The sequence below is a fragment of the Talpa europaea genome (genome assembly GCF_964194135.1).
Source record: "Talpa europaea genome assembly, chromosome: 14".
Lineage (NCBI taxonomy): Eukaryota > Metazoa > Chordata > Mammalia > Eulipotyphla > Talpidae > Talpa > Talpa europaea.
Window position 1 is genome coordinate 51734223 of NC_140082.1, and position 15713 is coordinate 51749935.

Sequence of the window (15713 nt, forward strand, 5' to 3'; positions counted from 1 at the left end):
ACAGTGCTATGCTTAACCCCTTGCGCCAACCTATTAGCTTTTAAGCGATAATGTACTAGAAGCTAATATCAGAAGTTAGAAGAACCTTGCTATAGGGCCTACTTGGTAGGTTAGGCAAGAGGGAAAAGTGTAGAAGATAGTTCTTGAAAGTGCATCGCAAAGAAAAAAAAGGGCAAGGGATCAGAAAATCCACCTTGGACACTGACCTGCTGGTCTTGGACAATGTGCATGTCCTGTTTAGGAGAAATAGGAGCATTCAGGGCAGGGTTACTGCTCCATATGTGTTAGTTGTGCCAACATGAAAGTGAGATGAATTTAAGCCATATTTATCAGTACAGTGATGTTCAGCTTGTCTCTCTTACAGTATTCCTATATCACAGTCAACATCGATATTTGTTAAATATATTCTTTTTCGACAGACAACAGGTCTCAGTGCTCTCAGTGCTTGTTCTTTCAACTAATTAACAAATGTATCCTCTGCAGCAGTGCTAATGTGGCACAACCTCAAAGTTGTACCTAATTAAACAGTTTATTAATCCTACCCTGGAACCCTGTAGTATTTACTTTGTTATCTATAGGGTTCAACTCCATAAGCAATTTGGTATCCCTTGGGTGACTGAATTTGCATTTACTCTTTGAAAGTCAGACATTACTCTGGGTGGTGTTTCTCTTTGACAGTCATTTGATTGCTTAGTACACTTAGTGTTGACAGTTAAATGCATAAACCAGCAGATTGAGGACACAAATAGAAAAATAAGCAAAAATTGGATTATCTTAATAGTGATTATGAACTTGTGGAATTATTGGTTATCATTTTAAGTGACTGGCATTATTTGATAATATATAGATATGAAATGGGGGGAGGGTGTGTGAAGTGGGGGGTGGTGTGTGAAAGCACTTTTATAATTGGAAAAATAATTAATGCTGAACTGTTCATTCTTGATTGAGCTAAGCAATCATAATACATATAGCAAACTAAACACACAATCATTACCTAAATTAGAACTTATTTTAATGCTTTTCTATGCCATTCTAAGTATGCCATCCTAAGTAAGGTCTTAGACACTTGTACCTTTCATCATTATGTACTAAGATATTTTAAAATCTCTTGTCTCAATCCAGTCATCTATTTTTGGGCATTTGGGTTGTTTCCATAGCTTAGCTATTGTAAATATACACAATGGACTGTTACTCTGAAATCAAAAAAGATAAACTCATGCAATTAGCAGCAACATGGATGGGACTGGAAGGGATCATGCTTAGCGAAATAAGCCAGAAAGAAAAAGAAAAATACCGGATGGTCATACTCATAGCAGGAATTTAGAAAACCTAAATAAGGGACCAGGAAAAAGATATAATAAAGCAAAAATCAAAATCAACAAGCAGCTATAAGCCAGAGGCACACTATGGGGTGAGGGGGAAGAAGGAGGGATTAGAGTCAAAATAAGGGGGATGGGGATGGTGTCGGGACTATAACCAAGATGAAAATGCATACATTGTGCAAAAATGAAAAATGATGTAAAAACATATAAAATAGAATTTTTTAAATTATAAAAAAAATCTCTTGTCTAGAGGGGTAGGTTGACATTTCTGTTGCTTCATTTTTGCATTCAGAACTTACAGTAGTTCTCTATAGAATTGAATCAACAAATGAAGGGTGTAAGAATCAGATTTATAGTTGGGCATATTTGTATGTAAATCAGTAGCTTACCTTGTTCAGGTGGGGAGAGAGGCAGCCACTAAGAGGACTGTTGTCCAAAAGAACACCTGTACCCCTATGTCTATTGCAGCACTATTTATAGTAGGCAAAACTTGGAAACAACCCAAATACCCAAAAATAGTTGACTGGATCAAGAAGATGTGGCATATACACACAATGGAATATTATTCAGCAATCAAAAAAGTAAAGTCATGCCATTCACAGCAACGTGGATGGAGCTAGAAGGAATTATGTCAGTGAAATGTCAGAAGGAAAAAAAAGAAATATCGGATGATTTCACTTATAGCAGGAATATAGGGGAACCAAAAAGACATCAGTATAAAAAATAATAACAGTACAAAACACAACAAAGCAAAAACAGACAATTATAACCCAGAGACATCCTGCAGGGGAGGAGGAGGGAGAGGGATCAGAGGGAGGGAGGGAGGCGCACAGGGGACTGAGGTGATGGTGCACGGGTGCATTGGGGAAGGAAATTCTATGTGGACTACACCTGAGGGAGGAGGGAAGCAAATATTGTTTAAAAATGAAAAATGATGTAAAAAATAAAAAAAAATAAGAGGACTGTTGTCCAAACCACTTGCTGCACATTTTGAACAGGGCCCATGGACAGTGTAATTATTAAGTTGTTTCTGAACTGTGATAAAAAAAAAAAAGCAATGAAGATGCTTTCAAATTAGTCCTTAAGAGAGATTGCGAGGGGCTCCCCCAGGTTGTTAAAGCTTTTGCTTATTTTTCGTTGTTTTAACTAAAACAAAATATTTCAAATCCTGCAGTGAGCACATTGTTGAAAAGCTGTTTGTGTAAGAATCCATATTTTCCTCATTTGCTGAACTGTTGCCTCCTCTTACTATGGGATGATGACATATCTTAAAATCCTTGCTAACAAGTAAATGTTTAAGAGAAATTAAAACTCCACATATATCAACTATGTTTTTAGCATATGGCGCTTTTTTAATTTCCCTGTATACTTAGAAAAGAGGCAGCCCATGTGTATTGATTTTCAAAGTGTACATAATTATATGTTTTATCAAATGCTTCCTTTCAAATAACAGGGTTGAATATCAGGTGGTCTAAGATTGTTTGTCATTTAGCATTAAAGACAGATTAAGTACATGTTAGTTCTTGATGCACTCTTACATAGAAACAATTTTTTTCTTCATTTTGTTTTTGAGGTTAAACAGTTTTCAGGTTGAGAGATACGAACTGTCTCTGCAAACAAATGTGTCTGGGGCAAGAATCAGTTGTATTTCTTTACAGTGCCATGGAAATTTGAACATAAATGGAGGTTGTGGATAGACCCTATGAGGCATCTTTGAGGAAGCAAACTCTTACTGTTTTATTTTGTTCTGCTTAGAGAAGAAGAAAAATATAAGTAGGAATTTTAAAAAGTTGATTATACTTATATAGGCTTTATTTTCTGAGTTTGAAAGGGCCCTAGAAGTGCAGACTTAAACTTCCTCATGTGGCCAACAGACCCGAGAATAAAAATTCTAATGCCTCATTTCCTACTTAGAATCTGTCTAATTTCTTTTCTAGTAAATTTTCTGTGCTGGTTGCCTTTCTGTTCCTTGAGTAGATGGATTAGATGTTAATAGGTGCAAGTCCTTGGGCTAAATTTTCAGCAAGACTGTTTTAAAAAATGTCCTTGCAAATAAGGATACAATATAAATTTTAATACACACATCTGTATTCAACATTTTTATTTGTGCAAAAATATTAAAATTGAATGCTTTTATGTGTTTACTGTGGGATAAAAGGGTTTATTTTATTTCATTTAATAGTGAATTACAAATGCCTGAGGCAATGTTCTCATTTATAAAAATATTTGGAGTGAATTTCCACCACCTGCCCCATCCCCATATCTGACTTGTAATTTTGGGTGTTCATAGAGGATGAAAATCATTTATGGAATCACCATGTGTTGAAGGAATAATATGATAATTGTGTGATTTGTCCAGAGTTGAAGAGTTTCCTAACATGGTATGAAAGTTAATACTTCTTACTAAGGTCTTTCACAGTTTACTAAGAAGGGCTTCCTTTTTGTAGAGCTATGAATATAAACTCTCTGTCAGTTTTTCTAGATAATTAATTGTGAGAGTATCTAATCTGGGGAAAACCTACCAATAAATTGCATTTATGTCAACACAAATGAAATTGGAATTGCAAAGATTACATCAAAATATCTGTGAAGAAAAACGGCTTTCAGATAAGACTTTTCTGACTATGAAGGTGACTGCAACATTGAAAACTATACATAATAAATCCAGAGTATTTTTTTTCCAGAAGTACTTACTTTAATGAAGAAATGCTTAAGAAATGAAAAGGTGAAGAAATTTATTTTTCTTTATTTGAACATTAGTTGGTATAATATTTTAATGTTAACAAAGATTAAACATACCCAAAATTGGTTGAGAAAACCTCAGTTGTCACAGAAAATTTGAGAGTAAAAGAAGATTCAATTAGACAAACATTTGTTGGGGCCTTTTTTCCCTACTATTTAAGTTACTGTTTTTGTAAAATATTTTCATATTTTATCATTTTCAAAATCCTTCTACATTAATTATGTTATGTAACAGCTACCAAAAAAATAACTCAGTAAGGCTTTTGCTTTTAACAATTGCAGGAGTGACCTTTGAGTACTGAGAGGCATGCCTGGCAGGTCATATATTTTCTCCAGCTCTCTCATGAACTCTTCAGTTTAATTATTAGTATTCCTGCTCTACTGATAAGTGTAAAGTCCTGGACTGGTTGAGGGGCCATATTTCCTCATGTGTTCCAAAGAAAATATGAAGTCTATTGTATTTTGGCTCCACCTGACTTCTTTCTGTGTATTTTAAATTTCCTTCTCTTTAAGGAGAAAATAATTTCTGAACAAGTTAAATAACACACACACACACACACATATTTTATTGGGTACCATGAGTCCAACAGGGATAAATGAGGTGTTTTATAACAGAATAGAGATTTCGTATACAACTGTGATAAAATATTTTGAATGCATTGAAAGAATATATAAAATAGATTAACTTATAAAAGGAGAAGCAATGAATTTGTGATGGAGGAGTAAGAAAAACATCATCTTACCAGATGAGCTGAAAGGTAGATAGAACATTGTCAAGAAGAAAGGGCAAGTGTGAGAAATAGATTGCAGTAATGAGATGGGAGATTGGCAAAGGGAGGTTGAAACTAGATCATGGAAGACCTGGAATGTCTTGCAAAAAGTTTGTGTTCAATTGGTTGATCTCAGATAATTTTGAGGGAAAAATGGAACTGGATGATATATTTAGAAGCATAACCCTGGCAAAAGAATGTAGCATGGCTTAGAAAATTAAAAAAATCAAAGAGATCAGAGAATATTTCATATTTCCCAGTAACCTAGAGGAATGGTGTGAACTAAAAGAGTGTGAGGGAAAGGGAACGGAAGAGAGAGTCTCTGAGGTGGAGGGATGGGATTGGGTGATTATTTGCTTGATGATTATTTAATTGCAGAAGCAGATTTTAAGAAAGAACAAGATGGTGTTGAGATCTCTGGCATTAGCGACAGGTAGGGGAGATGACATTTTCTAAGGTTTCGGGTGATAGATGATGATTTCCTTTTGTGCAGCAGACCAGTAGATTTGCACAGAACAGATGACTGACACTGGAAGTAGTATTTTAATGAATGGTAATCCAGTTGAAGATTATGTGAAAGTTAGGGAAGTTGAACCATGTAAATACAAAATAACTTTCTTTTCAGAAACTCATCTAACTTGGCAGAGCAAAAATAATGAATTGATGCTAGCCATTGATACCAACTCTATCTTGGCAGAGGGGGGAAAAAATGAATACAAGAATGAATGCATGGCGATGCCTCTGGCTTAGTAATGATAAGGCTTATGTTACCAGCTAAGCAGTATTGGGTTCTTACCAGCTGTCAGACACTACCCTAAGTATTTTTTCTCTTGTACTCTTCTAGCCCCCTGTGAAGTTGATAGTCTTATTATTTTCTTTCTATAAAGGAAGGGAAAAAGACATAGGGAACTTAATGGAGAGTGATTATCCATACGATAGACATAGTTTCAATACTGAGACATATGAGATAAGTTGGAAAATGGATTCACAGCTGGAGGTAGAATACATGGGAGATGTCATCATTGTTTTCAAACACTGCGTACACATTCATTTCTCAATTGCTGGTGGACAGTGAAGCCATCATCTGAATTTATAGCATGGATGGAGAAATTTGACAATTACTCTCTAATTCCCCTTCAATAAAAAAAATAATAATAGGGTGTTTAGGGTGGATTTATGGCTCTTTCCAAGATTGTTACATAAGTGTGGTTAAACTAGCAACAACAAATGTTGTCAAGGATGTGGAGAAAAAGGAACTCTCCTGCACTGCTGGTGGGAGTGTAAACTGGTCCAACCACTATGGAAAGCTGTGTGGAGATTCCTCAACCTACTAAAGATAGAGCTTCCATATGATCCAGCAATTCCACTCCTAGGTATTTACTCAAAGGACACAGAAACATTAATTCCAAAGAGCACCTGCACCCCTAGGTTTATAGCAGCACTGTTTACAATAACTAAGCTTTGGAAACAACACAAATGCCCAAAAACATATGAATGGATCAAGAAGATGTGGTACATATACACAAGGAAATATTATTCAGCAATCAAAAAAGATAAAGTCATGCAATTTGCAGCAACATGAATGGAGCTGGAAGGGATCATGCTTAGTGAAATAAGCCAGAAAGAAAAAGAAAAATACCGGATGGTCTCACTCATAGCAGGAATCTAGAAAACCTATATAAGGGACCAGGAAAAAGAATAACTATGAGCAAGAAAAAATCAAAATCAACAAACAGCTATGAACCACAGACACACTATGAGGCGGGGCGGGGAAAGGAGGGGTTGGGGTCAAAATAAGGGGGTTGCAATTGTATGAGGAATATAAAAATAAAATTTAAAAAAAGAATAGTAATTTTAATACATCAAGGAGTTGATATTTATAAAAGTGATTAGAATGGTCCTTAGTAAGAAGTCAAGTGTTTTAGCCATTTATTAGCATTACCACCATCCATCCATTCTTCCATTCATAGACTCAGTAAATATGAGTGCTATTCAGCATGCACTAGGGAATTCGGAGATGAAAGACAGAACTTGCCATTAAGGAACAAGTACAAGGGGGGGAGGTAAAACAGCCAACTAAAGGGGGTTACTAATCCATTAACATAAAAAAGATTAAGTTAATTACCAAATATCTTGTGGTGTGCACTTTCCAAGTCTCCAAGACAGAAGAAATAACAAAGACAAATAGAATTAAATGCTTTAGCATTTATAACATCTGTACCAAATTAGAAGTCAAATTAGGAGCTACTTAAACTGTGAATATAATTTGCAGCCAAATAATAAGAGAAATTGTCTTTTGTATATCAATTAAACTATTTAAGTTACTAGTTCATGAATTAGTAAGCACCTCAGAGATTGTTCAGTGCATGTGACCTACCATTTTCTAAAGAGTATTCAAAATATCTAAACAAAAACACTGCAACTTAAATAATAATAAGAGAAATATAAATTAGCACCGTCATAAGCTAAGTTTCCCTTTGTCAGATACAAAACTTTTACAACATTTTAGTGACTGTCAGTGTACCGTCAAATGGTCTAGGCATGGGTTGTCAGCCACAGTATAAGTGGTACAGTCTCTTAAAAAAAAACAATTATTCAGGGCCTCCCAGGTGGCACAGCGGTTGAGCGCTGGGTTGCGAAGCTGCCCGCAGCCTCTGCAGCGCAGGTTCGATCCCCGACCACCGGGTGAGGGTCCCACATGGCACGACAGACCTCTCCTGCCGCGCCCACTGCTCCCCTCAGCAGTGTACTTCGGTCCTTCTGCCTGTTCTGCTCCCCGATCTGGCTCTGGTGAATTCTCTCACCCTCCCACGCTTCTGACTGTACCCAGTGCTTGTATGAATAAATAAATAAATAAATCTTTAAAAAAAAATTATTCAATTCTAAGTCTGTACTGCCCTTTCTACTGAAATACTCTAACTTTTGAAAAAGGCTATGTACATTTCAGTGTATTATTTTAGCGTTATTTAAAATTAAAGAAAATTGGAGTAATCTAAATGTTCACTTAGAAGTGAGCAATGATTAGGTAAATGGTGATTTTCACATTTGGAAGGATGTTAATAAGTCCTTTAACAGTATGGAAATTGCCACATAGTCATATTAAATAAATCAGGATGCATAAACTCTATAGGCAAAATATAGGCATTGAAAAAATTAAAAAAGAGGGCCTGCCCGGTGGCACAGCGGTTGAGCGCTGGACTTCGAAGCTGCCTGCATCCCCTGCAGCACTGGTTTGATCCCTGGCCCGCCAGCAAGGGTCCCACATGGCGTGCAGACCTCTCCTTCCGTGCCTGCTACTCCCCTCGGCAGTGTGTTTCGTCAGTCTTCCTGTTCTGTTCCCTGCTCTGGCTCTGGTGAATTCACCCACCCTCCTGTGCTTCTAACTGTACCAAGTACTTGTATAAATAAATAAATAAATCTTTTTAAACAAAAGGAAAAAAAAGAGGATATATATTTTGTTGTTACAGTGGGCCTTTGGGTGATTTGATCTATAAGTGACCTTTTTTTTTCCAGCTTTTCCACATTTTACAAACTGTATTTAATTAGAATCTAACTCATGAGATTATATGTGTGCAATAAACTTCATCAGCAACTTAAAATTTACTAGCAATTTACAATATTTACTAGATGATTTCTCTTGATTTTTCAGGAAAACTTGTTAGATTGGGCTAGTAGTATATTTCCATAGAGATAAAAAAGAGGGATTTATGACTGCTCAATATGAAAAATCTGACTTTAGAAAAAATCTTAAGAATGTTTAACCAGAAATAATGTAGAAAGAAAGAATTAAGTAAAATAGTTTTTCTCAGTTAGGATATATATATTTTTTTCTTAGAACATTCCAAGAATTTGGGGGTAGGGGGAGAAAAAAGGGCAGAAGGAAAAGGTCTGGAGGAAAAAATAATTACATGCCTTTTTTTCCCTTCAAACACCCTTGAGTTCAAGGTGAAAAAATTGCTGTTGTTTAACACAATAGCAGAAGCTTTTAATGCAAATGGAAGAGTCTTAAGATTGGAACCAATTTAGGGAGAAGGCATCATTGGAGTTGATGTTATGAATTAGAGAGTTTTCCTTGGCATCTACTAAACTTTTAATATCTTCCTGATTTTTGGCTAGGTCGGTGTGTCCTCATTCTATTCCAGATACATCCCAGCCACATTACTGGGTGTAACCCCACCCAGACATCATCCTTGAGAAAATACATACACTGCAGTTCGGACAGATCTCGATACCAGTCCCGGTGTTGCCATTTCACTACACATCGTCTTGGGTGAATTATTTGAACGCTCTAAACCTCCAAGTCCTTCCTTTTAAAACTGAAGATCATCCCTTTTAAAGCGATTTTGGAGATTAAGTGAAAACACATAGGAAAAGATTTAGCAAAGCATCCAACATAATAAATGCTCAAAAAATACATCTTTCTGAAAGCAGCCACTGCCAGGTGGTCCTGTATTTACTGTTGGTTTTGGAAAGTGGCTATAATATTCCTGTGTACTATGCCTTCTAGATCAGAGTCTCAGGAATCTTAGTCAAATTGTTGACTTTCATTTTAAAATGTGCTTGGTAAATTATTTTTATGTGTTCGGTTGGAGTCTAGCATTTACTTCATTAATATGTTTCTCAAATGTAATGTGATGGTAAATTATTTTACCAACTTGTTGACTCTTTGACATGTAACATTTTCTATGAACTTTGGGTAAAAGATGAGTGACTTTTAAAAACAGGAACCCTTGATCAGGTTTATAACAGAGAACAACCCAGTTTTACCTCATACAAGAAAAATTTACATATGTTGTCTAAAAATTGAAATAAATGTTCCTTTATAAACATTCAAAATGATATATTAGCTGATTTCTTTATTATAATTAAACTGTTGATATTGGGTTTTTTTAAGATTTTTATTTATTTATGCATACAAGAACTGGGGAGTAAGCCAGAGGTGTGGGGGATAAGAGGATTCATTATAGACAGTCGGGAGCAAAACAGGCAAATCTGTTGAAATACACTGCTGAAGGGAGCAGTGGGTGAGGCAGGAGAGGTCTGCTGAGCCATTTAGTTTGCTCTCTGGGCTGGGGATCAGACTTGTGCTGCAGTGGCTGGCAATAGCTTGATAGAGCTATCTTTAACCCCTGCACGACCAGGGAGGCCCAAAAATGTTGATATTGTTGCAAAAACTTTAACAAGAAGTCAGACATATTACTGGCTAGCATTACTATAAAAACCCAAATAATTTTATTGCTGACAAATGGTTACTTTTTATTTCATTCTGGTTGTAAATCAGCTAATCGAAGAACAAGGAAGCTACAGGGTCAACTAGAGGTAAAAAAAATCACACCAAAACTTTCCCTAGATGAATATTAAGAATTGAGGGGCTTCTTAGTTTTATAATACTATGGTCTGTAAGTCTTTGGTATCACAAAGTATAAAGTTGAGAAATATCTTTTCAACTAGAGGATGAACACTGAGCCCTCTATTTGATTTTTAGCACAACTACTCTGTTTATTATAACCGTTTGTTACCATAAAAGTATAAACTAAAGGTAGCAATGATGGGTGAGTGTAATATATTACATTAAATAAACTTGTCCTGTGCGCAGTACATGGAAAGCTCTGTTTACATTACAGTAAGCTGTTTTCTGTTGCATTTACAATTCTGCTGGGCAAATAAGTTAAAAGGGCTTATGACAGCTCAATTTTGTTTATCTGGTCAACCCCCAAAGACATTATTAGTATTATTTTAGCATATTTAACTCATTTATGTATTTAGCAATGTAATATCAATGAAATATTTATTTTAAGACAAGGGTAATCTAGCTGATGATTTAGAAAAAGAACAAAAGAAAGTTGCAGGAAAAAACTTGAATGATACAATTCAACACACATCCAACTTGCAAAACAGTTTATATAAATATAAAAGCCATTATTTGATGTTGACGGAGATTTTATTTTTTAGTATTTATTTATTTTTTTAGTGTAGAAGAACTGGGGTGTAGGCCAGAGGTGCAGGAGGTGAGAGGATTCACCAGAGACAGAGTGGGGAGCGGAACAGGGGGATTTACTGAAATACACTGCTAAGGGAAGCAGCGGGAAATACAGAAGTCTCCTGAGCCATATTTGGGTTAGCTCCCTGGCACGGGTTCGAACTCAGGTCATAGTGGTGATAGCTCTGAGACTTAATTCCTAGGCCACCAGGGAAGCCCACTGAAGATTTTTAAAAATGGAATCAGGCCTAATATGTATCAATCATTTTGATGCTCTTACCCAAAATTTGATCTAGGTTTCAGTGTTGGTTTGGAACCAAGGTAAAAGAATAGAAGTTTGGGGTTGGGGAAGGAGATGTAATTTGTGATTATTTTTAAGTTCTCTTTTGTATTAAGTAGAATAGATGCCACCAAGACAAGAAATTTAGCTAATTGCAGTATTTTCTTCAGCAGTTTCATATTTAGCAGTGTTCTGTTAGGATGGATGGTCACGTTCTGGTGGATCTGTATATGTGTGCATGTGTATAGGTTTGGTGTGACATTATCATCATCCTTCACACACACACACACACACACACACAGTTGTATCATAAAGTGGATGGTGAAGGGTAGAACTGGACTTTTGGTGGTCTGCATAATGTAGTACGTACAGATAATGATTTATGATGCACACATGAAGCTTATATGGCAATGTTACTTCAATAAAAGATTATTTCAAAAAAAGAGTAAGTGTAGCCAAGTGGAGTGGAAAGAGGCATGGGAGTGAAATATGAAGACCTAAATTCAAGTACTGCCTGAGGTCAGACTCAGGCCATAGTGGTGATAGCGCTGAAACTTAACCCCTAGGCCACCAGGGAGGCAAGGAGATTTTAAAAATGGAATCATGGCATATGTTTTGTAGGTTACACCTTCAGCAAACTAAATTATTAGTGTATTAGTTAATACTCTCAAATTCTGTTTATTCAGGAAATGTGTGTGCCCTGGGCCAGTGAACAGTCTGTACAAGGTACACATCTTGTGCCCTTTCAAGTGAGTATTCTTTACATTCCATACAGCCACATCAGTCCCACGTTTTAAGCACCTCTGGCTCTGCACTTGCACTTTCTTTTTTTTTTAATTTTATTTTATATATTTTTCACATCATTTTTCATTTTTGCTCAACCTATGCGCCACCAGGAGAGGCCCTGATGTGTATATAGTTTATATTCTCTTTTCCACTTAATATTTGATCATGTGTATTGTTTCATATTTTCAAATATTCTTAAAAGACAGGATTTTAATATCATCATCATCATCCTTCACACAAATGGAGCAAAATTACTATAGTAGTTCTTTCCTTGTTGGCCATGAAGGCTGTTTAGAATATTTTGTTTTTATAAGTGAGACATTCTTGTGTACATCTAATACAATTTCTGTAGGGCAGATTCCTAGAAAAAAAGAATGCCTGGATAAGTACATTTTTAATACTTTGAAATATACTGCCAAACGGGCCCCTAAAGAGATTGTGTCATTTTGCTCTCCTGCCAGCAACACTGTGCTGTAGAGACTTTTTCACTGTGTTCTTTCTGCAAGAGCAACATCCATCACACTTTTTTAACAGTTTATTTACTTGCCTGCTAGTCTGCAAACTTCTAGGTTGCAGGAGTGGTATCTTACTCATTTTGAATCCTAGGGTCTAGCACAGAGCCTGCCAGTTCAAAAAAAAAAAATGTGCTGAGTTAAAATTTATGAAAGGACTATCCTCCAGTTTTTGTAACCTCTTTGTCATATTTCTCTAAGTTGATCCTCAAGTGTCAATGATATTAAAACATGAAATTTTTCCTTTCTTTCATTTCATTGAACAGCCCTGCAATTTCAATGTTAATTTTAGGATTGGCTTTGTTGTACCCACAATAGGAGATTTCCTCTCCTGCATATTGTTAGCTACGTAGAGAATAGATGTGGTGTGAAAAGAGACTTTGTACGTATTCCACTTTCAATTACGTGCATTTCAGAAAATATCATGACTCTAAAAGTATAAACATCTTTATAACAAAGGACATAGACTTTCCTGATAAAGGGAGTTCCATACTGGTGAGTGCATTCTTATGTCATCCAGGCCCATGTTAGTTATATATTAAATTTGTGCCAGGACAGAATCATGAAATGATAAGTTGATAAGTTATGATTGGTTAGGCATCTCCCCTTAAATATTTAATCACTCTTCTTAAATCAGTATTGAGCTGTCAGTTATAATATAGAACATTTGTGGGTCTGAGCCTTAAAAGTATGCTATAGTGATGAACTCAGAGGTAAAATCAGTGTTTAAGTAGCAGATCAGCTTTGTAATACCCAGTGCCTACAAAAATGTAGACTTTGTATATTACAAGCCCAGTAAGTGCATAATAAACCAGCAAAGTGCAGTAGAGTCATCAAAACTTGAGGTAAATTAAAATAGCCTACCTTTTGTAATTCTGCAGTTAACTTGTGAGTTATATCAGATGATACCAAGCTGATTGCCAAAGAGCAGAATTTAGGCAAGAAGAAAAAAATTTTTTTTTTTTAAAGATTTATTTATTTATTTATACAAGCACTGGGTACAGTCAGAAGCGTGGGAAGGTGAGAAAATTCACCAGAGCCAGAGCGGGGAACAGAACAGGCAGACCGACGAAATACACTGCTGAGGGGAGCAGTGAGCGTGGCAGGAGAGGTCTGCGTGCCATGTGGGACCCTTGCTGGTGGCTGGGGATCAAACCAGCGCTACAGCTTCGTAGCCCAGGGCTCAACAGCTGCACCTCCAGGGGAGGCCCAAGAAGAAAATATTTAATCAAGAATGTGGAAAGCTGGCCTTTTGTGGTGCTGAGAGCACAGACTCAAGAGCCTACTCCTTGCATTGAGACCCTGGTTGGCCACAGGCAGCTTCCCTCAGCTTTGTACCTTCATTTCCTTGCTGATGCATCAGGGATAAGAACTGTACCCCATTAAAGGTATCATACAAATGAAATGAATTCACACATTGAGCAGTACCTGGAACATATTATTTTCAGATTTGTTTTTTTAACCTGAATCAGGACGGCAAAGTTCAGGAAGAATTTTTTAATTTATTAAACTTGCTAACTAATAAGAAAATGTCCAGCTGAGGGGTACAGAAAAAAATAAATATTACAATATAATTTTACAATATAATCAAAGGCAAGATATATGAAAAGTAGTTCAAAATGAACATAATAATAAAAAATTTGATCTTGTTACCCTAAATTCTATTTTAAATTAAATAATTTAGAATATTAATTAGATTTTAGAAGTAAAATTTATTGTTTGACTGATTAAAATTGATACATTTTGAGAAAACAGAAAATATGAAATTTAAACAGACTCCTGTATCTTTTGTTATTTTATAGCATTCTTTTTAAATATATGTAGCATAATAATATTATGTCCATCCTTTAAAAGGTGATGGTTATCCATTTCCCATAACTATTTGTGTATATATACATAGATATATAGTTCCATATATAGTTATAGATATATATACACACACGTATATATGTTTATATATAAATAGAAACCAGCGCCCAGTTTTTAGAATTCAAAACCCTCTTTTCTACCCTGACTTAGGGCACATGAAAGAAAGAAAAATTCACTTGTTAAAATAATTATATATGTTTGAGTTATTTTTAACCTGGGTTTGGATTCCATTAATGCAGCAGAAATCACTGTGCATTTATAGAAACAAATTGTAATGTGTTACTTTATTAAGTTTGTGATATAATAACTATTTTGCATTAAGCAATACTCATTACCCAACCTGGAGTATCTGGAGCAGTAAGTGAATGATGACAGTTTCATGGGTCTGTAGCCAGTGAGAAAAATACCTCGAATTCTAGAAATTAATTGCTTCAGTAAGCCCGGATTTTAAAGGTGGTTTCCTGTTTTAAATATCTCTGCTTGAAGAACCACTGAGCTAAATATTTTCCAATATTTCCAATACCAATTTTCACTGCACTCAAGATATTTTGCCAAGATGTAAGTTCACTCTAATAATGTAGAACATTCAGAGTTTATTGCCTGATGTCAGCAAAGAATTAATGGATGTGTCATATTCATTACCCAAAGGGAGTTTAAATTGTAGCAAAACTCTAAAATTAATATCTGACAGTTACATTTTAGAAGAAAACTGTTCCTATTCTGGAAAGCAGTGAAAATTTAAAATATGAAAGACTTTTTATTTAGGCTTGATTCTAATAAAACATTAGTTGAGGGATTGGAAGAGAGACTAGGAGGACCGACTCAGAAAGAAGTCCTTCAAATGTCAAGTTCAGTATGAAGATGATAATTTAACTTCTCCTTTTGGATTTTTTTGTTCTACGTGTTGTAGCCAAAGCTAAGCTAAAATGCTTTTAGAAATAGATTAGTATCACATTGTGGGTTTATCTAAATATATGCCAACATCTATAATAATATCCTTATTCTCACTTAAAATAACTTTGTACAGTTTGCACAAAATTATTGGGCAAACACATTTTAGGTCATGTTAGAAGTAAGATATTGCCTACTTAGATTTCCACACAATGAACAAAGGTGAATTCCAAAATGAATGAACAAGTTTAGCCATTGAAAACAGAAGAATGCATATAGATATAAATTATGCCTTTTACTAGACAAAATATTCATTATGGTTTCTATTAGACAATGTTGGAGACTGCAGAGATTCTGAGACCATTAAAAGTGTTACCATTCTCATGAGCAGATCTGACTATGTCAGTCTGGAAGCAGGTACTAAAATGGTCTTATATGTACAAGCGACTTATTGGAAGAGATGCCTGTAAAAGGTGAAGGAAGATTTAAAGTGTTTGTCTTTAAAAATACATGAAATGCAACACAATAAAATTAAGTGAAATTGATAAGGAAAGTAGTAAT